Consider the following 23,834-nt stretch of genomic DNA (forward strand, 5'->3'; position numbering starts at 1 on the left):
AGAAGAGGGAAACCCTCCAATGACACAATTTGGATCAATGGAGACTGACATTAATTACAGTCACTGAACAAAGAGCTTCAATTAACCCATGGAGACTGACATTAATTACAGTCACTGAACAAACATATCCAGTTAACCATTTTCAATCCAATACTTTTTATACCACAGTAAAGTAGAACATTTACATGGTCAGGAGGGAATGTCTGAGGGTTGCTGAGGGAAGGAATGGTGGAAATAGTGCAGGCTCTGGCCAGAATCTTTCAATCCTCCATGGATATAGCAGTGGAGCCAGAGGCCTGGAGGTTTGAAAATAAGAACATAAGAAATAAGAGCAGGAGTAGGCCATTTGGCCCCTCGACCCTGCTCCACCATTTAATAAGATCATGGCTGATCTGGTCATGGACTCAGTTCCACTTCCCTGCCTGCTCCCCATAACCCTTTATTCTCCTATCGCTCAAAAATCTGTCTATCTCCACCTTAAATATATTCAATGACCCAGCCTCCACAGCTCTCTGGGGCAGAGAATTTCACAGATTTACAACCCTCTGAGAGAAGAAATTCCTCATCTAAGTTTTAAAAGAGCGGTCCCTTATTCTGAGACTATGCCCCCAAGTTTCAGTTTCACTTATGAGTGGAAGTATCTTTTCTGCATCCACCTTGTCGAGCCCTCTCATTATCTTATATGTTTCAATAAGATTACCTCTCATTCTTCTGAACTCCAATGAATATAGGCCCAACCTACTCAACCTATCTTCATAAGTCAACCCCCTCATCTCTGGAATCAACCTAGTGAACCTTCTCTGAACAGCCTCCAATGCAAATATATCCTTCCTTAAATAAGGAACACAAAAGTGTATGCAGTAATACACTGCATAATGCAATATGCAGTGTGACCTCAGTAATACCCTGTACAATTGTAGCAAGACTTCTCTGCTTTTATACTCTATCTCCTTTGCAATAAAGGCCAACATTCCATTTGCCTTCCTGATTACTTGATGTGCCTGCTACTAACTTTCTGTGTTTTATGTACAAGGTCCCCAGGTCCCTCTGTACTGCAGCATTTTGCAATTTGTCTCCATTTAAATTATAATTTGCTTTTCTATTTTTTCTGCCAAGCTACATAACCTCACATTTTCTCACATTATACTCCATCTGCCAAATTTTTGCCCACGTACTTAGCCTGTCTATATAACTTTGCAGATTTTTTGTGTCCTCCTCACAATTTGCTTTCCCATTCATCTTTGTATCATCAGCAAACTTGGCTACATTACAATCAGTCCCTTCATCCAAGTCATTAATATAGATTGTAAATAATTTATGCCCCACCACTCGTCCCTGTGGGACCCCACTAGTTACTGTTTGCCAACCTTTCCTGACTTTCTGTTAGTTAGCCAATCCTCTATCCATGCTAATATATTAACCCCAACCTCGTGAACTTTTATCTTGTGCAGTAACCTTTTATGTGGCACCTTATAGAATGCCTTCTGGAAATCTAAATACACCACATCCACTAGTTCCCCCTTGTCCACCCTGCTCGTTACATGCTCAAAGAACATAAGAACATAAGAAATAGGAGCAGGAGTAGGCCATAAGCCTGCTCTGCCATTCAATAAGATCATGGCTGATCTGATCATGGACTCAGCTCCACTTCCCTGCCCGCTCCCCATAACCCCTTATCATTTAAGAAACTGTCTATTTCTGTCTTAAATTTATTTAATGTCCCAGCTTCCACAGCTCTCTGAGGCAGCGAATTCCACAGATTTACAACCCTCTGAAAGAAGAAATTTCTCCTCATCTCAGTTCTAAATTGGCGGCCCCTTATCCTAAGATCATGCCCTCTAGTTCTAGTGTCCCCCACCAGTGGAAATATCCTCTCTGCATCCACCTTGTCAAGCCCCCTCATAATCTTATACATTTCTATAAGATCACCTCTCATTCTTCTGAATTCGAATGTGAAGAGGCCCTACCTACTCAATCTTTCCTCATAAGTCAACTCACTCATCCCCAGGATCAACCTAGTGAATCTTCTCTGAACTGCCTCCAAAACAAGTATATCCTTTCGTAAATATGGACACCAAAACTGCATGCAGTATTCCAGGTATGGCCTCAGCAATACCCTGTATAGCTATAACAAGACTTCCCTGCTTTTATACTCCATTCCCTTTCCAATAAAGGCCAAGATTCCATTGGCCTTCCTGATCACTTGTTGCACCTGCATACTATCTTTTTGTGTTTCATGCACAAGTACCCCCAGGTCATGCTGTACTGCAGCACTTTGCAATCTTTCTCCATTTAAATAATAACTTGCTCTTTGATTTTTTTCTGCCAAAGTGCAGGACCTCAAATTTTCCAACATTATACTCCATATGCCAAAATTCTTGCCCACTCACTTAGCCTGTCTATGTCCTCCTGCAGCCTCTTTATGTTACACATTACCCTTCTTCCCATTTTTGTATCATCAGCAAACTTGGCTACGTTACACTCAGTCCCCTCTTCCAAGGCGTTAATATCGATTGTAAATAGTTGGGGTCCCACACTGATCTCTGCAGCACCCCACTCATTACTGATTGCCAACCAGAGAATGAACCATTTATCCCAACTGTCTGTTTTCTCCAGCAAATTTGTCAAACATGATTTCGCATTCATAAAACCATGCTGACTCTGCTTGATTGACTTATGCTTTTCCAAATATCCTGCTACTGCTTCCTTAATAATGGATTCCCTGTTGAAAAAAATGAGTGAGGAATAAACCCTGTAACTCCAGGCAAGTCAGCCTAAAGTCGGTTGTGGGGAAATTTGAGTGGACATATTCTGGGAATAATTATCTTTAATTTGGAAAAACATGGATTGATAAATGACAAATAGCACCAATTGTTTTAAAATCAAAGTGTGTCTGAAAAACTTGATTGAGTTCTTTGATGAAGCAATGGAAGAGGGTTGATGAGTGTAGTGGATTGATGTAATGTACATGGACTTTCAAAAGGTCTTTGATAAAGTTCCGCTTAATGGACTTGATGGGAAAATTGAAAGCCATGGGAGTAAAGGGGCATTGGCTGTGTGGATACATCATTGGCTAAGGGGCAGAAAGCAGAGAGTAGTGGTGAACGGTTGTTTTTCAGACAAAGGGCAGTATACAGTGGAGAAACCCAGGATTGGATATTAGGGCCAGTGCTCTGTTTGATCGAGATTACTGGCTGGGTCTGAATTCTAAAGGGCATGATTTCAAAGTCTGCAGATGATATGAAACTCAGAAATTTAGTGAACAGTGAGGTGAGCAGGTTTAAGGAGCACATCGCAAGATTGGGGAAATGGGCAGAAACATGGCAGATAACATTTAACACAGTGAAGTGTGAAATGATACATTTTGGAAGGGAAAATGAGGAGAGGCAATATAAACTAAAGTGTGCAATTTTAAAGAAAGTGCAGGTAAAGAGAGACCTCAGAGTTTATGTGCACTAATCTTTGAAGGTGGCAGGGACATGTTGAGAAGGCTGTTAAACCGCATACAGGATCTTTGGCTTTATAATTAGAGGTGGAGAGTACAAAAGCAAGGAAGCTATGTTTAACATTTATACATCACTGGTTGGGCCTGAGCTGAAGCATTGTGTCCAATTCTGGGCTTCACACTTTGTGAAGAATGGCAAGGCCTTGGAGAAGGTGCAGAGGAGATTGGGACCAGAGATGGGAGCTTTCAGTTGTTTGGACAGACTGCAGCAGCTGCTGTTGTTCTCCTTAGAGCACAGAGGTTAAGGATAGATTTCATAGAGGTGCTGATGATTATGAGGGGTTTGGATAGAGTAAATATTAAGTTGTTTCCAGTGGCAGGAGGGTTGATAACCAAAAGACACAGATTGAAGATAATTGGCAAAACCCAGAGGGAAGATGGGGAGAATGTGTTTTACGCAGCGAGTTGTGATCTGGAATGCATTGTCTTAATATGTGAGAGATGCAGATTCAATAGGGAGGCGTAATTGGCTAAAACCAAGAATTTTCGATCTTTTGCCAGCGTAAGAGTTTTAATAAGCAGAATTTTTTTTATCAATCATGTATACATTTAAAAACCTGTGAAATGAGGTACATTTATTTTTAGCCCCTCTACAACATGTAAATCAATATTTTAAAAAAATGTTTTTCTCTTAAATATTTAATGAAATGCCATTTTAATTATTTTAAATATGTGATACATGTTTATTGATGTGAACTGTAGATGTGTGTTTTGGATTAGAGTTAGGATGATGGCCACATGACCCCAGAGATGCTCACGAAACTCCTGCGCCCCCGGGATATGTGGGTCTCTCTGCAGGTATACCCCGAGAGGCCCAGGAACCCGAGTCTCTACACCCTCCGGACCCCCTGGTACATGGGCCTCTCCCCGCGGGTCCCCATAGAGACCCAGGACCGTGAGCCTCCATACCCACCAGACCCCCGGTACATGGGCCTCTCCCCGCTGGTCCCCAGAGAGGCCCAGGACCTTGAGTCTCCGGATCCCCCGACCCCCTGGTACATGGGCCTCTACCCGCGGGTCCCCATAGAGGCCCAGGACCCCGAGTCTCGGTACTTTCCAGACCTCCTGGTACATGGGACTCTCCCCGCAGGTCCAGGACCATGAGTCTCCGGACCCCCCGACCCCCGGTACACGGGTCTCTCCCCGCGGGTACCCAAGATTCTCCGTACTCTCCAGACCACCAGGAACACGGGTCTCTCCCCGCGGATATGCAGAAAGGCCCAGGTCTGTGAGACTCCGGACCCCCCGAACCCCCCCCCCCCCACCCGGTACACGGGTCTCTCCCCGCTGGTACCCAGAGAGGCCCAGGACTGTGAGTGTATGTAACTCCTGGAACCGAGGAACGCGGGCATTGTATTTGCAGATCAGAGGCATTACCCCGCGGGAAGCCTCCGACTGCACATTCAGGGCCAACAACTTTCAAATGGAACCGGATCAATAGAAACATCGAAAATTACAGCGCAGAAGGAGGCCATTTCGGCCCATCGTGTCCGCACCGGCCGACAAAGAGCCGCACGACCCTCGGTCAGCAGCCCTGAAGGTTACATATAAACCTATGAACAATGTAAAGAGCACCCAGCCCAACCAGTCCGCCCCACACAACTGCGACACCCCTTGCACCGAAACATTCTACACTCCACCCCAACCGGAGCCATGCGATCTCCTGGGAGAGGTAAAAAACCAGATGAAAATCCAGGCCAATTGGGGAAAATATCTCGAAAAATTCCAATCCGACCCACCCAGGCGATTGAAACTAGTCCAGGAGATTACTCTGACTGTATTCAATTCCCTGAAGTATTTACCATCATATCTACGCCAGCCAACAAGAGGTTTTCCAGTCTAGTCCCACTTACCAGCTCTAGGTCCGTAACCCTGAAGGTTACGGCACTTCAAGTGCCCATCCAAGCACCTTTTAAATGTGGTGAGAGTTTCTGCCTCAACTACCCTTCCAGGCAGTGAGTTCCAGACTCCCCCCCTACCCTCTACGTGGAGAAGCTTCCCATCAAATGACCTCTGTTGAGGCCAATTCACTAAATATATTAAAAAAGGAGTTTGATGTAGTCCTTACTACTAGGGGGATCAAGGGGTATGGCGAGAAAGCAGGAATGGGGTACTGAAGTTGCATGTCCAGCCATGAACTCATTGAATGGCGGTGCAGGCTTGAAGGGCCGAATGGCCTACTCCTGCACCTATTTTCTATGTTTTCTATGCTACACTTTCCACCATGCACTTTAAAACTATGACCCCTCGTAATTGACCCCTCCACCATGGGAAATAGGCCCTTGCTATCCACTGTATCCAGGCCCCTCAAAGTTTTATACACCTCAATGAGGTCTCCTCTCAGCCTCCTCTGTTCCAAGGAGAACAAATCCAGCCTATCCAATCTTTCCTCATAGCTAAGATTCTCCATTCCAGGCAGCAACATCGTAAATCTCCTCCACACCCTCTCCAGCAATCACGTCCTTCCTATAATACGGCGACCAGAACGGCATGTAGTATTCCAGCTGTCGCCTAACCAGTGTATCATACAATTTAAGCATAACCTCCCTGCTCTTGTATTCTATGCCTCGGCCAATAAAGGCAAGCATTCCATATGCCTTCTTAACCACCTTATCCAACTGGCCTGCAACTTTCAGGGATCTGTGGACAAGCATTCCAAGGTCCCTTTGTTCATCTATACTATTAAGTGGCCGACCACTTAATGTTTCTACTCTTTCCTTATGTGCCCTCCCAAAGTGCATTACCTCACACTTCTCCGAATTAAATTCCATTTGCGACTGCTCTGCCCACCTGACCAGTAGATTGATATCGTCCTGCAGCTCATGACTTTTCTCTTCATTATCAACCACACAGCCAATTTTAGTGTCGTCTGCAAACTTGTTAATCATACTCCCTATATTCAAATCTAAATCATTGATATATACCACAAAATGCAAGGGACCTAGTACTAAGCTCTATGGAACCTCACTGGAAACATCTTTCCAGTCACAAAAACATCCATCAACCATTACCCTTTGCTTCCTACCTCTGAGCCAATTTTGGATCCAATTTGCTCTGGATCCCATGGGCTTTTACCTTCGTGACCAGTCTGCCATGTGGGACCTTATCAAAAGCTTTGCTAAAGTCCATATACATTACATTGTACGCACTGCCCTCATCGACCCTCCTGGTTACCTCCTTGAAAAATTCAATCAGTTTCGTCAAACACCATCTTCCCTTAACAAATCCGTGCTGATCTTGATTAGTCCTTGCCTTTCCAAATGTAGATTTATCCTGTCTTTCAGGATTTTTTCCAATAATGTTCCCACCACTGAGGTTAGGCTGACAGGCCTGCAATTACTCGGCCTATCCCTTTCTCGATTCTTAAACAAGGGTATCCACATTAGCAGTCCTCCAGTCCTCCGGCACCATGCCTAAATCTAAAGAGGACTGGAAAAATATGGTCAAGACCTCTGCTATTTCCTCTTTCACTTCACTCAACAGCCTGGGATGCATTTCATCTGGGCCTGGGGACTTATCCAGTTTCAAAGCTACTAAACCCCTTAATACCTACTCTCTCACTATGTTTATTTCATCCAGAATTTCACACACCTCCTCGATAGCAATATCTGCATTGCCCCTTTCCTTTGTGAAAACAGACGCAAAGTATTCATTAAGAACCTTACCAACATCTTCTGCCTCCACACAGAGATTACCCTCATGGTCTCTAACAGGCCCTTTCTTTAGTTACCCTCTTGCTCTTAATATATTTCTAGAACATCTTTGGATTTTCCTTAATTTTTACCTACCAGGAATTTTTCATGCTCTCTCTTAGCATTCCTAATATCCTTTTTAATTTTACCTATGAACTTTTTATATTCCTCCAAAGATCCTACAGTATTTAGCCGTCGGTATATGACATAAGCGTCCCTTTTTTTCTTTATCCTCCCCTGTAAGTCCCTAGACATCCAGGCGGCTCTAGAATTGTTATTCCCACCCTTTTTGCTTTAAGGGCACATGTTTGGCCTGTACCTTATGGATCTCCTCCTTGAATGCTTCCCACTGGTCCGACACTGATTTACCCACAAGTAGCTGTTTCCAGTCCGTTTTGGCCAAATCACTTCTCAACTTAGCAAAGTTGGCTTTTCTCAAATTTGAGACATTTATTCCAGGTCTATCCTTGTCCTTATCCATAACTACCTTGAATCTGACTGAATTGTGGTCACTGGCACCCAAGTGCTCTCCCACTGATACCCCTTCCACCTGCCCAGTTTTATTCCCCAAAACTAAATCCAGAACCGCCCCCTCCTGTGTTGGGCTTGCTACATACTGACTAAAAAAGTTCTCTTGAATGCATTTTAAGAATTCTTCACCCTCTATACCCTTCACACTATATTTGTCCCAATCAATATTAGGATAGTTGAAATCCGTTACTATTACTACCCTATGGTTTTTGGACTTCACAGCAATTTGTCTACATATTTGCTCCTCTATCTCCCTCCCATTTTGGGGGGTCTATAATACACACCCAGCAGTGTGATTGCCCATTTTTTATTTTTCAGTTTGACCCATATGCCTCATTTGATGATCCCTCCAACATATCATCCCTCCTCACCGCTGTAATGGTTTTTTTAATCAATACCGTGACCACCCCCCACCCCTCCGTTCCCCCCCCACTCTTTGACTTGTCTAAAAATCCAATATTGGAAGTGAGGGATTTGCAGGACAGTGGGAAAAGAGCAGGGGAATAGGATTCATTGAGCGCTGGTGCAGGCTGGATGGACGGAATGAGCTCATTCTGTGTTGTGTGATTCTATGACTCTGTGATAACAAACCATTGAGTCCCTTTCTCATGTATAGCATCGACGTTCTTCAGATTGTCAGCCAGATTCTAATCGTTACTTGGAGTCTTATTAAGGCCACAGTGGAAAAGCAGACAAGGTGTGTTGGCAATTTTATAAACAAAGTATAAAAAACTGGAATGAAGAAATAATTACGTAACCAAAAATAGGGGCTGTGAATATAATATAGTCACTGATAAATCCAATAAGGATTTCAGGAGAAACATCTGGGCCAGAGATTAGTGAGAAAGTGGAACTCGCTGGCCGATGGGATGGTTGAGGCGTATAGAATTGATCCATTAAAGAGGAAGCTGGATAAACACATGAGGGAGAGGGTAATAGAATGATATAATGAGAGCGTGAGATGAAGAGGGGTGTGCGTGTAAACAAGGGCATGGAGCAGTTGGGCTGAAAGGCAGCTTTCTGAGCTGTACATTCCGTGTCATTTGTCTAGCGGAGCATGGAGCCGCGCTCTGATCACGGGCATCGCCTGCTTTTAATCTGTGAATTAAAATCATTAATTTTATTGTCTACATATTACATTATTTATATCTATTTGTTCTGCAGATGTGGTGTCTAAAAGTAACCAAGGCTGGGAAGAGGGCTACAGCAGAGGGTGTGCTCAGCAAGGGGGGAGACAGATCATGTTAGCGAGGTGCAAATCAAGATGGAGACTGACAAGGACACCTCCCACAGTTCAATAGCAACACTCAGAACTGATTAACTGCCTGAGGAACTTGGACCCAAGCGAAGGCACAAACTTCCGGGGTGAACAGAAGGGGTTTTGTAATCACAGGACTGACCAACACAAACAATGCTTCTGAGTTTAATGCTCAGGAATCTGCGGTGTGAGGAATGGCAATCGTTTTAGTTTTAACTGCTCCACTGGCAGATACAGCACGGGTTAGATACAGAGTAAAGCTCTCTCTACACTGTCCCATCAAACACTCCCAGGGCAGGTACAGCACAGGTTAAATAGAATAAAGCTCGCTCTACACTGTCCCATCACACTCTCCCAGGGCAGGTACAGCACGGGTTAGATACAGAGTAAAGCTCTCTCTACACCGTCCCATCAAACACTCCCAGGGCAGGTACAGCACAGGTTAAATAGAATAAAGCTCGCTCTACACTGTCCCATCACACTCTCCCAGGGCAGGTACAGCACGGGTTAGGTACAAAGTAAAGCTCTCTCTACACTCTCCCATCACACACTTCCAGGGCAGGCACAGCATGGGTTAGATACAGAGTAAAGCTCCCTCTACACTGGCCCATCACACACTCCCAGGGCAGGTACAGCACGGGTTAGATACAGAGTAAAGCTCTCTCTACACTGTCCCTTCAAACACTCCCAGGGCAGGTACAGCACGGGTAAGATACAGTGTAAAGCTCCCCCTACACTGTCTCATCAAACACTCCCTGGGCACGTACAGCACGGGTTAGATACAGAGTAAAGCTCGCTCTACACTGTCCCATCACACACTCCCAGGGCAGGTACAGCACGGGTAAGATCCAGAGTAAAGCTCCCTCTACACAGCCCCATCACACACTCCCAGGACAGGTACAGCATGGGTAAGATACAGAGTAAAGCTCCTTCTACACTGTCCCATCACACACTCCCAGGGCAGGTACAGCACGGGTTAGATACAGAGTAAGGCTCACTCTACACTGTCCCATCACACACTCCCAGGGCAGGTACAGCACAGTTAAATTGAATAAAGCTCGCTCTACACTGTCCCATCACACACTCCCAGGGCAGGTACAGCACGGGTAAGATACAGAGTAAAGCTCCCTCTACACAGCCCCATCACACACTCCCAGGACAGGTACAGCATGGGTAAGATACAGAGTAAAGCTCTCTCTACACTCTCCCATCACACTCTTCCAGGGCAGGCACAGCACGGGTTAGATACAGAGTAAAGCTCTCTCTACACTCTCCCATCACACTCTTCCAAGGCAGGCACAGCACGGGTTAGATACAGAGTAAAGCTCTCTCTACACTGTCCCATCAAACACTCCCAGGGCAGGTACAGCACGGGTAAGATACGGTGTAAAGCTCCCCCTACACTGTCTCATCAAACACTCCCTGGGCACGTACAGCACGGGTTAGATACAGAGTAAAGCTCGCTCTACACTGTCCCATCACACACTCCCAGGGCAGGTACAGCACGGGTAAGATACAGAGTAAAGCTCCCTCTACACAGCCCCATCACACACTCCCAGGACAGGTACAGCATGGGTAAGATACAGAGTAAAGCTCCCTCTACACTGTCCCATCAAACACTCTCAAGGCAGGTACAGCACAGGTAAGATACAGACTAAAACTCCCTCTACACTGTCCCATCACACACTCCCAGGGCAGGTAGAGCATGGGTAGGATACAGAGTAAAGCTCACTCTACACTGTCCCATCACACACTCCCAGGGCAGGTACAGCACGGGTTAGATACAGAGTAAAGCTCTCTCTACACTCTCCCATCACACTCTTCCAAGGCAGGCACAGCACGGGTTAGATACAGAGTAAAGCTCTCTCTACACTGTCCCATCAAACACTCCCAGGGCAGGTACAGCACGGGTAAGATACGGTGTAAAGCTCCCCCTACACTGTCTCATCAAACACTCCCTGGGCACGTACAGCACGGGTTAGATACAGAGTAAAGCTCGCTCTACACTCTCCCATCACACTCTTCCAGGGCAGGCACAGCACGGGTTAGATACAGAGTAAAGCTCGCTCTACACTGTCCCATCACACACTCCCAGGGCAGGTACAGCACGGGTAAGATACAGAGTAAAGCTCCCTCTACACAGCCCCATCACACACTCCCAGGACAGGTACAGCATGGGTAAGATACAGAGTAAAGCTCCCTCTACACTGTCCCATCAAACACTCTCAAGGCAGGTACAGCACAGGTAAGATACAGACTAAAACTCCCTCTACACTGTCCCATCACACACTCCCAGGGCAGGTAGAGCATGGGTAGGATACAGAGTAAAGCTCACTCTACACTGTCCCATCACACACTCCCAGGGCAGGTACAGCACGGGTTAGATACAGAGTAAAGCTCGCTCTACACTGTCCCATCACACACTCTCAGGGCAGGTACAGCACGGGTAAGATGCAGAGTAAAGCTCCCTCTACATTGTGCCATCACACAGTCCCAGGGCAGGTACAGCACAGGTAAGATAGAGAATAAAGCTCCCTCTACACTGTCCAACTTAGAGCTCCCTGGATGTCGAGGGACTTACACGGTAAAATAAAGAAAAAAAGGGAGGCTTATGACAGAGAGCGAGGGCTAATTACTGCAGGATCTCTCGAACGGTATAGAGAGTCCAGGGGTGAAATTAAAAAGGATATTAGGAAAGCAAAGAGAGAGCATGAAAAATTCTTCGCAAGTAAAATCAAGGAAAACCCAAAGATGTTTTATAAATATGTTAAGAGCAGGAGGATATCTAAAGAAAGGGTGGGGTCTATTAGAGACCATGAGGAGAATCTGTGTGTGGAGGTGTAAGATGTGGGATGGTTCTTAAAGAATATTTTGAGTCTGTTTTCACAAAAGAGAGGGGCGATGCAGACACTGCTGTCGAGGAGGAGGAGTGTGAAATATTAGATGAAATAAACATCGTGAGGGACGTGATATTAAGGGGTTTAGCAGCTTTGAAAGTGGATAAGTCCCCAGGTCTGGATAAAATTTATCCCAGGCAGTTAAGCGAAGCAAAAGAGGAAATAGCAAAGGCTTTGACCATCATTTTTCAATCCTCTCTGGCTTCAGGGGTGGTGCCAGAGGACTGGAGGACTATTTTTGTTTAAGAAGGGAGAAAGGAATAGACTGAGTAAATACAGGCTAGTCAGCCTAATCTTAGTGGTGGTAAAATTATTGGAACAAATCCTGAAGGACAGAATAAATCTTCATTTATAAAGACATGGATTAATCTGGGACAGTCAGCACGGATTTGTTAAGGGAAGGTTGTGTCTGACTAACTTGATTGAATTTTTCGAGGTGGTAACCAGGAGGGTCGATGAGGGCAGTGCGTACGATGTAGTGTATATTGATTTTAGCAAAGCTTTTGATAAGGTCCCACATGGCAGACTGGTCAAAAAAGTAAAAGTCCATGGGATCCAGGGCAAAGTGGCAAATTGGATCCAAATTTGGCTCAGAGGCAGGAAGCAAAGGGTAATGGTTGATGCGTGTTTTTGTGACTGGAAGGATGTTTCCAGTAGGGTTCCACAGGGCAGGTACAGCACAGGCAAGATAGAGACTAAAGCTCCCTCTACACTGTCCAACCTAGAGCTCCCTGGATGTCGAGGGACTTACACAGTAGAATAAAGAAAAAAAGGGAGGCTTATGACAGAGAGGCAGCTCAGTCCCAGGACGAAGTGTATGGAATATATACCTGCACGACGGATTGTCCTCCAGTGATAATGGAAGTCGAGATAAATGGCGTTCCAATCTTCATGGAAGTGGACACGGGGGCGACTCAGTCAGTACTGAGCCAGGAAGCCTTTGAGAGGCTATGGAACAATCAAGCTGAACGACCCAAGCTGGTCCCGGTTCAGGCAAAGCTGCGCACCTACACCAAGGAACTTGCTTTTTGTGGTACACATCAATGATCTAAACTTGAATATAGTGGGTATGATTAAGAAGTTTGCAGATGATACTAAAATCGGCTGTATGGTTGATACTGCAGAAAGATATCAATCAATTGGTCATATGGGCAGAACAGTGGCATTCAATCCATAAAAGTATGAGGTAATGCATTTGGGGAGGGCTAACAAGGAAAGGGAATACACATTAAATGGTAAGGCACAGAGAATTGTAGAGGAACAAAGCGACCTTGGAGTGCATGTCATAGAAACATAGAAACATAGAAAATAGGTGCAGAAACAGGCCATTTGCCCCTTCGAGCCTGCACCACAATTCAATATGATCATGGCTGATAATGCAACTTCAGTACCCCACTCCTGCCTTCTCTCCATACCCCTGATCCCTTTAGCCGTAAGGGCCACATCTAACTCTCTTTTGAATATATCCAACTTCCTGCATTCTTTCTGTATCTAACCTGTCCAATCCCGTCAGAATTTTACATGCTTCTATGAGATCCCCTCTCAGTCTTCTAAATTCCAGTGAATATAAGCCTGGTCGATCCAGTCTTTCTTCATATGTCAGTCCTGCCATCCCGGGAATCAGTCTGGTGAACCTTCGCTGCACTCCCTCAATAGCAACAATGTCCTTCCTCAGATTAGGAGACCAAAACTGCACACAATACTCAAGACTTCCCTGCTCCTATACTCAAATCCTCTCGCTATGAAGGCCAACATGCCATTTGCATTCTTAACTGTCCACAGATCCCTGAAGGTAGCAGGCCAGGTTGATAAAGTGGTTAAGAAGGCATAAGGAATATTTGGATTATTAGCCGAGGCATAGAATACAAGAGCAGGGGGAGTATGCTTGAACTTTATAAAACACTGGTTAGGCCACAGCTGGAATACTGCATGCAGCTCTGGTCACCGTATTACAGGAATGACGTGATTGAACTGGAGAGGGTAGAGAGGAGATTTACGAGAAGGTTGCCGGGCGTGGAGAATCTTAGCTATGAGGATAGATTGGATAGGCTGGGTTTGTTTTCCTTGGAACAGAGGAGGCTGAGGGGAGACCTTATTGAGGTGTATAAAATTATGAGGGCCTAGATATATTGGATAGAAAGGGCCTATTTCCCTTAGCAGAGTGGTCAACAACCAGGGGCATAAATTTAAAGTAATTGGTAATAGGTTTAGAGGGGATTTGAGGGGAAATTTATTCACCCAGAGGGTGATGGGGGTCTGGAACTCAGTGACTGAAAGGGTGCTAGAGGCAGAAACCCTCACCACATTTAAAACATACGTGGATGTGCCCTGCAGGGTTACAGACCTAGAGCTGGAAAGTAGGATTAGGCAGGATAGCCTCTTGTTGGCTGGCCCGGAAACGATGGTCCGAAATGGCCTCCTTCCGTGCTGTAAACTTCTATGATTCTATGACCATTCTTTGAGCCACGCATATAACTCTCTGATCTGGTTGACCCTATACCAGTTTGTGCAAGGGTCAGGTAGTAATCCAGAGGATATTACCCTTGAGTTTCTGCTGATTAATTTAGACCCCAGCTCCTCAAACTCCTTCAGCAGAACTTTGTTCTTAGTTCTAACTATGTCATTGGTTCCTACATGGACCACGACAACTGGATCCTCCCCTTCCCACTCCAAGTTCTTCTCCAGCCGCGAGGAGGTATTCTTAATCCTGGCACCGGGCAGGCAACACCACCTTTGAAACTCCCTGTCACGGCTGCAGAGAATAGTATCTATCCTTCTGACTATATACTGCCCCCTACCACTACCACATTCCTTCCTTCTCCCACCCCCAATTTGAAGGTCCCCGCACCACGGTGCCCTGCAGTCCTTTTCCTCATGCCCACAGGCCTCGTGCCTCGTACCTGTTGGACAGGGTTAAGGGCTGAGGCTCCTCCATCAATACATTCTGGGTCCCCATACCTTCCTGACTCGCAGTCACACCCTGCTGTCCCTCACCATTGATTAACTCTAAAGTACTATTGAACCTTAATAGAGAGACTGCCTGCTGGAGCAAAGTGTCCAGGTAATTCGCTCCCTCTCTGATGTCTGCAGCTCGTACTCCAGCACAACAACTCTGAGCCCAAATTCCTCGAGCTGCAGACACTTACCGCAAATATGGTTCCTCGGTATCGTGATGCTCGCTGCCAACTCCCACACACCACACACCACCTGCCCTGCCACCTCTAACCTTGTTTTATTTATTCATTCATTCGTTAAATCTTTGAATCAATTGATATTGTAGTTTTGTTTCATTATTTTATGTATTAAGTTATTGCTAATATTTTACTCGCAAGTTACAGTTTCTCAGCTGTTAATTTAACCCCCTTCCCTAACTTAGAATAGCTGTCAGGTCGGTGATTGGTCGTTTATCAATCACCGACCTGCTCTCCTGTGCTGTCACTCTTTGATTTTCTCTTTTGTTGTTGGTTTTGAATCGGAGCCTCCACCGCTCTTTTACTCCCTGCCGCTGCTGGTATCCCCAATCAGGTCGGCACTGTTTCCCCGCTCTTTTACCCCCTGCTGCTGCTGGTGTCCCCAAACAGGTCAGCACTGTTTCCCCGCTCTTTCACCCCCTGCTGCTGCTGGTGTCCCCAATTAGGTCAGCACTGTTTCCCCGCTCTTTTATGCTCCGCCGCTGCTGGTGTCTCCCTGTTAAGGAAGTAACTCGGGAAAATCATATATTGCATCTGCTGTTTAGTAGTGAGCCTGAGCTCATATCAGGCCTCCACGTGGGGGAACATCTGGGCAACAGCGATCACAACATTATAGGGTTCCAATTGGCTCGTAGAAGTAAAGATACTGAGAAACTGCAACTTGTACCGGATTTCAGAAGAGCAAATTTCTCCAAAATGGCAGATGATTTGGAACGGGCAAATTGGCTAACCCTCCTCGGTAGTGATGCGACCGATGTTGAATATAAATGAAAAGTTTTTAAGAATAAGATTAAAAATGTAGAAAACTAAAATGTACCCAAAATCAAAAGATGGAAAAGTGGTAAGAAAAATTCTCTTTCCAACCACCGATGTTAAGCTAATTGGTCAAAAGTTACATAAGAACATAAAAAAATAAGAGCAGGAGTAGGCCATCTGACCGCTCGAGCCTTCTCTGCCATTAAATAAGATCATGGCTGATCTCACCTTAGCCTCAACTCAACTGCCCTGCCCTCTCCCCATAACCCTTGAATTGCTAATCACACAGAAATCTGTCTATCTCCACCCCTCGGTTCACTTTGTGGAGGTGGAACAGGCAGGAGATATTAATGAGTGCGATGATGCAGAAATGGAAAAGATGCTTCTCCTATCCCTAGACAGCAAACTGTACCAGTACCTCTCTACTGAGAGAAAAAGAGGACAGAAAACACTTGCTGCCGTCCAAAAGAACATTTTAGAAGCTATGGATTGCAATGACAGGAGTCCCTTCTCCAGAGTAGAGAAAACGGTGCAGCTCACAGGGGAAACCCCACAGGCTTTTGCAGATCGACTGTGGCCTGTGTACAAAAGCGCCTGTAGTGGGGACATAGACAGGGATAACTTGAGCCCGGACGAGTTAGCATACTGGCTCCGAAGCCTAGTAGCTAACAGTTTACCTAGAATAAGAACCAAGGCTGAGGCCTGGTTCGATCCAAGAGATCCCCAAGCCACAGAACAGGGAGTGCTTAGGCAACTGACCCTAGCTTACAGAAATAGCAGAGGGACAGAAGAGCACCCACAAAAGGGAAGGGTTCACAAAATCCGAGACAAGAAGGAATGGCGCCACGAGGGGGGCAACCCCTCCAATACAAAACGTATCTGCTTCGGGTGCGTAAAGAGTGGGCACTGGAGAAAGGATTGTAGAAATTCATGGAAGAGTAGTGCAGGAAAGAGTTCTCCAGCCCTTTCCCAAAAGACCGAGACAGATAAGCCAGTCCCTCCCCACTCATTCGATGCTTTTCTAACCGCACTCCCGAGCCATGTTAGATGGCCCTGAGAAGGTAGCCACCAGCACCGGCACCGAAATCCCATCAGCCCCCTCCCAACTAAAACCTCCCATCAGCCCGTCCACCTGTGTTCCCTCGAATATGATGCGTGGGGGAGACCGACCATTCAGATGGAAGTGGAAAAGGTGAAAGGAACTTACCTGCTGGTGCCTCAAACACCCTTGTCTATGCAGCTAACCCCACTGCCTCACCTCTACCTAACGGGGTCCCCTACAGCTTGGTGGGTTTCACAGGCACTGAACAGGCTGGCTCATTCTCTGTTCTGCTCTCCATTCATTTAGGTACACTCCACACTAAGTGGACTTGTGTCCTGATGAAGTGGGAGCAGGAAGGGAGAGGGATCCTGGGGGCTGACTTCATCCTAGGCCACAGAATCCTGGTAGATTTAAGAAACCACTGTCTTTGGGGGTCAGTCTGCACGGGACAGGAGAGTGCGGTGATGGTTATCCCGGGAAAACAGGGAAAAGGGACAGTGTGCACCATGAAGCCAAAGGAGGGTTACGACCTTGAATCACTGGTTAGTGACACTCCGATAGAATATCAAGAATATGTGAGGAATATGCAGCTTTTGCCACTCACAAACACGACTGTGGGAGAATAAACGGGGTCGAGGTTAGCATAAATGGGGACCCCATGACCCGACTACAGAAACAGTACAACTTCTCCAGGGAGGTGGAGGGGGCAGACATGGAAACAGCCTTGGGTTCTTTAGTTAAACAGGGGGTATTGAGACCAATAGCTACCCATGTGAACTCTCCATTGTGGCTGGTTAAGAAACCGGACAACTCCTGGAGAGCTACGGTGGACTATCGAGTACTCAACCGTAACATCTCCGCCTGTGCACCTACCGTTACTGCCGTCGCCGACCTCATTGGAAGTATCCCAGCCTCTGCGACCACCTTCACGGTGCTGGATATTTCCAACGGGTTCTGGTCCATACCTTTAAGAAGGGAAGATCAGTACAAGTTTGCTTTTACCTTTAAAGGACAGCAATACACTTGGAACTGTTTCCCTCAGGGCTTCCACAACAGCCCCAGCATTTTCCATCAGTGTATGGCCAACTGTTTAAAGAACTTCAGCAGACCCCAGCAGCTTGTACAGTGTGTGGATGACCTGCTCCTGTTCACCGATGAGGGGGAGGAGCATGGTCCACTGCTGGCTGAACTGCTGGAGCTGCTGAAAGAAGAAGGGTTTAAAGTAAACCCCAAGAAGGCACAGATCGGCCTGAAGGAAATACAATTCCTGGGACTGGATGTGCGCGCTGGGGAAAGAGCCATTGACAAAGCTAGAAGGGAAGCAGTGCGAAAGTTACCCGCCCCCAACACATTAACAGGAGTAAGATCTTTTCTTGGGCTAACCGGGTACTACAGAGATTTCATTGAGGATTATGCAGTCACCGCAGCCTCTCTGCTCCGACTCCTAGACAAGGGAGTGGAGTGGGAATGGGACAAAGGTTACAAGGCAGCATTTATCCAACTCAAGAAAGACCTGCAGACCGTGCCAGCTCTAGGGGCTATCGATGGGGGTAAAGAGTTTTGCCTGAAGGTAGCAGCCAGTGGGGACTGCCTGAGCGCAGTACTGCTCCAAGAGCGGCACGGCCGGCTGAGACCAGTGGTCTACTCCTCCAGGATACTCACGGATGTGGAGAAGAGATACTCCCAACTATGAGAGGCATCTCCTAGCTACTCACGGGGCTGTGAAAAGATCACTGGTCTTCACAGGGGGTTCCCCCATCACACTCCTGACCTACCATACGCCCACCCAAATGCTCCTGGACGGGAGAATCAAGGACGGGACAGTGAGCAGTGCTCGCATTGCTCGCTGGACCCTACTTCTCTCTCAAATGGACCTAAGGGTAAAGGGTCTGTGCGAGCCAAGACTCGCAGCCAACATGATTTATCCAGGGACAGCCCACCGGTGTTCTGTAGAAGGGGTATGGAAAATTAACATAGGCTTTCGGGCTGGGTTACACCCCACCGGTCGAGAGATCTATGTGGGTGGTTCAAGCACAGTATCTGCGGGTGAACGACTCACAGGTTGCGGAGTTTATGACCCCGAGGTAGGCATTGCCCTGGCGATTAAACTCCCCAGTACTATGAGCGCCCAGCACGCTGAACTATCTGCGGAGGTGTACGTAGTCACACACCCCGAAGAATACCCTACCCCATACACGATTTGCTCAGACAGTTTGTTCACATGCAATGAGTGCACGGAATACCTGGCTAGTTGGTCCCGCCGCGGATATACATCCGCAGACGGGAGACCCCTGGCAATTAAGCGCCTACTGGGAAAGATCATGAAAGCCGTAGGGGAGGAAGGGAATATCTTATACACAAGGTGAAGGCACATTCCACCACTGAACCCCATGGCGAGGGAAACCAGCAGGCTGACATGTTAGCAAGCAGGGTGCCCGCACGGGCAAGCACTGGGATCCGTATAACGCAGGACCCATTGCAGTGGTGAGGGGCAGGATTGGGACGGCAGGGAAGACAGGGAAAGCTTTGCCTCCGGACCTAAAAACGGTTCAGACCCAAGATCCCATCCTCAAAACTGTCCTGAACATGCTAGCTAAAGGGGAAAGGGTAGACGGCCCGTACGACACCGCAGCAATTGGCATTAAAGGAGGCATGCTGTTCAGGGGGGAGCAATGGGTAGTACCGCAACAACACCAGAGAGAACTCCTCCAGCTGGCCCACGAGGGTCCAGGAGCAGGACACCCCGGACCTGAGACCACTTGGCAACGAGGGTGGCCAGGACTCAGGGAAGATGTCTGCGAGTTCTGTGTTAGCTGTCTGGTGTGCGCTGCCAACAACCCCGACCCCCAGAAAAGAAAGGAGTCTATGGAACATATCAGGAGGGTAGAGGGACCCTGGCAGTCGATCCAAATCAACTATATCGGGGCCCCTACCCACTGCCCAAGGAGGCTATAAGTACTGCCTAGTCTTGGTGGATGTATTCACCAAATGGGTGGAAGCCTTCACATGCCGAACAGCCACTCCTCTGGGAACAGCTAGGATCCTGGTCAGAGAAGTGTTCTCTCGATGGGGACTACCACAATACGTGGAGTCCGACCAAGGGAGCCACTTCACCGGGCAGGTAATGCAGGAGACCCTTAAAGTACTTGGCATCATAGGGAAATGGCATGTCGCTCACAACCCGCAGTCATCCGGGCCTGTGGAGCGTTTAAACCGCACTATCAAAGAAAGGCTGCGCAAAGAGACAGGGGACTCACCCAAAGGGTGGGTAGAGGTCCTACCACTAGTCCTCATGGGGGTCCGGGCCAGCCAGCCGAAGAGCACGGGATACTCCCCGTACGGGCTCATGACTGGCAGAGCCATGCGAACCCCAACCCATGTGTTAGCCCCGGTACTCACGGAAGGTCAGCTTAGGGAAGCGAACCCGGACAGCTTTGTCAGGAATCTGTTTGAACACCTTAAACAGATTCACTGGCAGGCTGCTAACAACATGGGAAAACAGCATCGGAGCAACCGACTGCTGTTAAAGCCCCGCAAACACCACGAGTGGGAGATAGGGGACCAGGTTATGGTAAGGAACTATGCTAGAGTAGGGGTCTTTGAGGCACTGTACATGGGACCGTAGCACATTGTTGACAAGGCAAGCCCCATGGACTATGCCATAAAATGGCCCCGCCGAACAAAGTGGTTCCACATAAATCAGTGCAAGCTTTTCAACTCAGGGGCAGCAGCTAAACGTAAGGGACAGCCAGACACTGTAAACCGCACTAAAGACAGGGACCCCCAGCCAACAGCCCCCGACTGTTGAGATCCCACAGGGGACGTGGCAGACCCACAGACTGTACCTAGAGGGGCGGTGGACTGTGTTACTGGAGGAGCGGTCCCCCCAATCATTTGGGACTCGGATGCACCTCCAGCAGCCAGAGCCTTAAGAAGGACTCCCCGCACACCATGACCAAAAACACCATGGTCACCAGCGCTCCAATTTAAATGGTTCAGCCCCGGGAAAGGGACCAGCCGCAAAAGGGTACCAAAGGTCAGAGACCAGCCCGCGAGCAGGGACACCCAGCCGGTAGCCTCGGGCAACGAGGTCCCACAGAAGAGATAGTAGTGGACCAGCCACCAAGTGAGAGTCCCCAGCCCGTAGCCCTTGACCAGGCAGAATAACCCTCAGGGGAAGAAAAGAACCAGGCAGCCACCCCCAAAGGAGCGGTGTGCTGCAGCACCGGAGTGGACGTTCCCCCGATAGTGTGGGACTCAAACCCATGTCCGGTCGGGACACTCCGGGTCCAGCGGTGCAGACTGACCTATTACCGACCTCGCTGGACACTCAGTGGGAGAAGAAGAAAGAAAGAAGGCAGGAATTCACCTGGCTACCCGGAGACGGGTGGCAGATGTACATATATAGTACCAGATGAATTTAAGATGTAAAGTGAATAATTTAGAGTAGTGTAAGATTATCTGTGTAATGATAAGAATATATGTATTAGTTATTGGGGTAAGGAAAAGAATCTACCTGTGCAGCTGTTAATAGAGGCACAGGTCGGGTAGTGCCCGGGAGTAAGAAGAATCTACCGGTATAGCTATTGAGGAAGCACCGGTGAGATAACCAGCAAAACGGCTGTGAGATAAAAGTTAGAAGCAGACATCAGTCCAAAAGGAACTGAATAAGACAGCCAGTCAATTAAAGACTATGAGCCCAAATTGGAACTCGATCATCTTTGTCAAGCCAGAGAACTTTCTCGGGGCTAGACAATCTGTTTTATGTGCCCCTACAGGAAAGAGAACAGTATGGAAAGGATCCTGTTCCTGCTTGCCCTGATAAGGATGAGCAGCAGCAAACGAGGAGACGTGGAAGAATCCCTCATATAATGTGTTCAGGAGGAAGAGCACCGATCGTAACCACCGGGGGCGGCGCCCCAGGCGTGGAAGAATTCGCCGTTTACGCCCACGAGGGAAGGTGGCAGATGAAGTATAATGTGGATAAATGTGAGGTTATCCACTTTGGTGGTAAAAACAGAGAGACAGACTATTATCTGAATGGTGACAGATTAGGAAAAGGGGAGGTGCAACGAGACCTGGGTGTCATGGTACATCAGTCATGAAGGTTGGCATGCAGGTACAGCAGGCGGTTAAGAAAGCAAATGGCATGTTGGTCTTCATAGCAAGGGGATTTGAGTACAGGGGCAGGGAGGTGTTACTACAGTTGTACACGACCTTGGTGAGGCCACACCTGGAGTATTGTGTACAGTTTTGGTCTCCTAACTTGAGGAAGGACATTCTTACTATTGAGGGAGTGCAGCGAATGTTCACCAGACTGATTCCCGGGATGGCGGGACTGACATATCAAGAAAGACTGGATCAACTGGGCTTGTATTCACTGGAGTTCAGAAGAATGAGAGTGGATCTCATAGAAACGTTTAAAATTCTGACGGGTTTAGACAGGTTATATGCAGGAAGAATGTTCCCAATGTTGGGGAAGTCCAGAACCAGGGGTGACAGTCTAAGGATAAGGGGTAAGCCATTTAGGACCGAGATGAGGAGAAACTTCTTCACCCAGAGAGTGGTGAACCTGTGGAATTTTCTATCACAGAAAGTTGTTGAGGCCAATTCACTAAATATATACAAAAAGGAGTTGGATGTAGTCCTTACTACTAGGGGGATCAAGGGGTATGGCGAGAAAGCAGGAATGGGGTACTGAAGTTGCATGTTCAGCCATGAACTCATTGAATGGCAGTGCAGGCTCGAAAGGCCGAATGGCCTACTCCTGCACCTATTTTCTATGTTTCTATGTTTCTATGGCCAGGGTGGCTGGGATCTAATTATCCCCGCTACTCCAGCCAGGAAGGTTTTACCTACGGGGAGGCCTCGGTTCCATGCCCCCGGATACGGATCATCGCTGCCCATTATGGAAGGAAAGCGTGTATGTTAGACTTGCAAAGTGAACATTCCCCTGGGAAGATGGTGGTGGCTCAGAAAACTCAGCAAGGACGCATGGGACCAGGAACCGGACTGGGAAAGACTGGTAATGATATGTACCGCACCATCACGGGGACAAGTGTTTTGGGACAAATGGTGGAAATCTGAACAAGGAATTTATGATTGCATGTGGGGATCAGAGAGTATTTGTCCCGCAGGCATATCGATCGCCTTCGCCAGGCAATGGCAAGATGAAGGGGAAGGGATGAGGTGGGATTCTAGCCTACACAGGTGTGCAGTCCCACACTCCCCACTCCCAATTAACGTCACCGAACTAAGAGCACACTTTAAGAAACCTCTGCCCACAACCCCGCCAATACACACAGTAAGAGAAAGGTGTCCTACCACCACCAAGGGACCTGGGAACGGATTAGTATTGGTACCGACCGAAAAGATGTTACACCAGAGGGTACATTATGCAGTAGCTTCAGTAATATTAAAACTTACCGAGGTACACCTGCCTACATGGTATCCGAAGAAAATAGAGCTGCTATACCAGGTCCTACTTAGAGACATATTCAAGAAATTTTATGAGTTAGACTTTGGAAATGTAGACAAAATAGACCTATGGACCCTAAACGCTCGGGACACCATGGGATCGGGGAGACCTCGAAGGGGAATCATAAATGACGTTTTTCACTACCTACAATATAGCATCCTCTGTAATAAATAGCTTAGATGACATAGAACTGCAAACACAGATAAACGGTTTCAAGAATCAATTTTGGAAAATCCTGAAACAGGAGAACACAGTAATAGGTTCAGAACTACACGAGGACCAGGCTATGACTGTCCTTTTAAAAGTGTCATGTATCTCACATTACTGTATATAACTATATCTTACCATGCTGTACATGACTGTAACTGGATATGACCTGTAACAATAAGCATACCTTACCACCAGGGGTGCACTTGCAGGAGACACTCCATACCTGTCCCACTGAGGTATATAAAGGGAGGTCTCAGGCAAGTGCAGCACTGGA

The sequence above is a fragment of the Pristiophorus japonicus genome, chromosome 26 (assembly GCF_044704955.1).
Source record: "Pristiophorus japonicus isolate sPriJap1 chromosome 26, sPriJap1.hap1, whole genome shotgun sequence".
Lineage (NCBI taxonomy): Eukaryota > Metazoa > Chordata > Chondrichthyes > Pristiophoridae > Pristiophorus > Pristiophorus japonicus.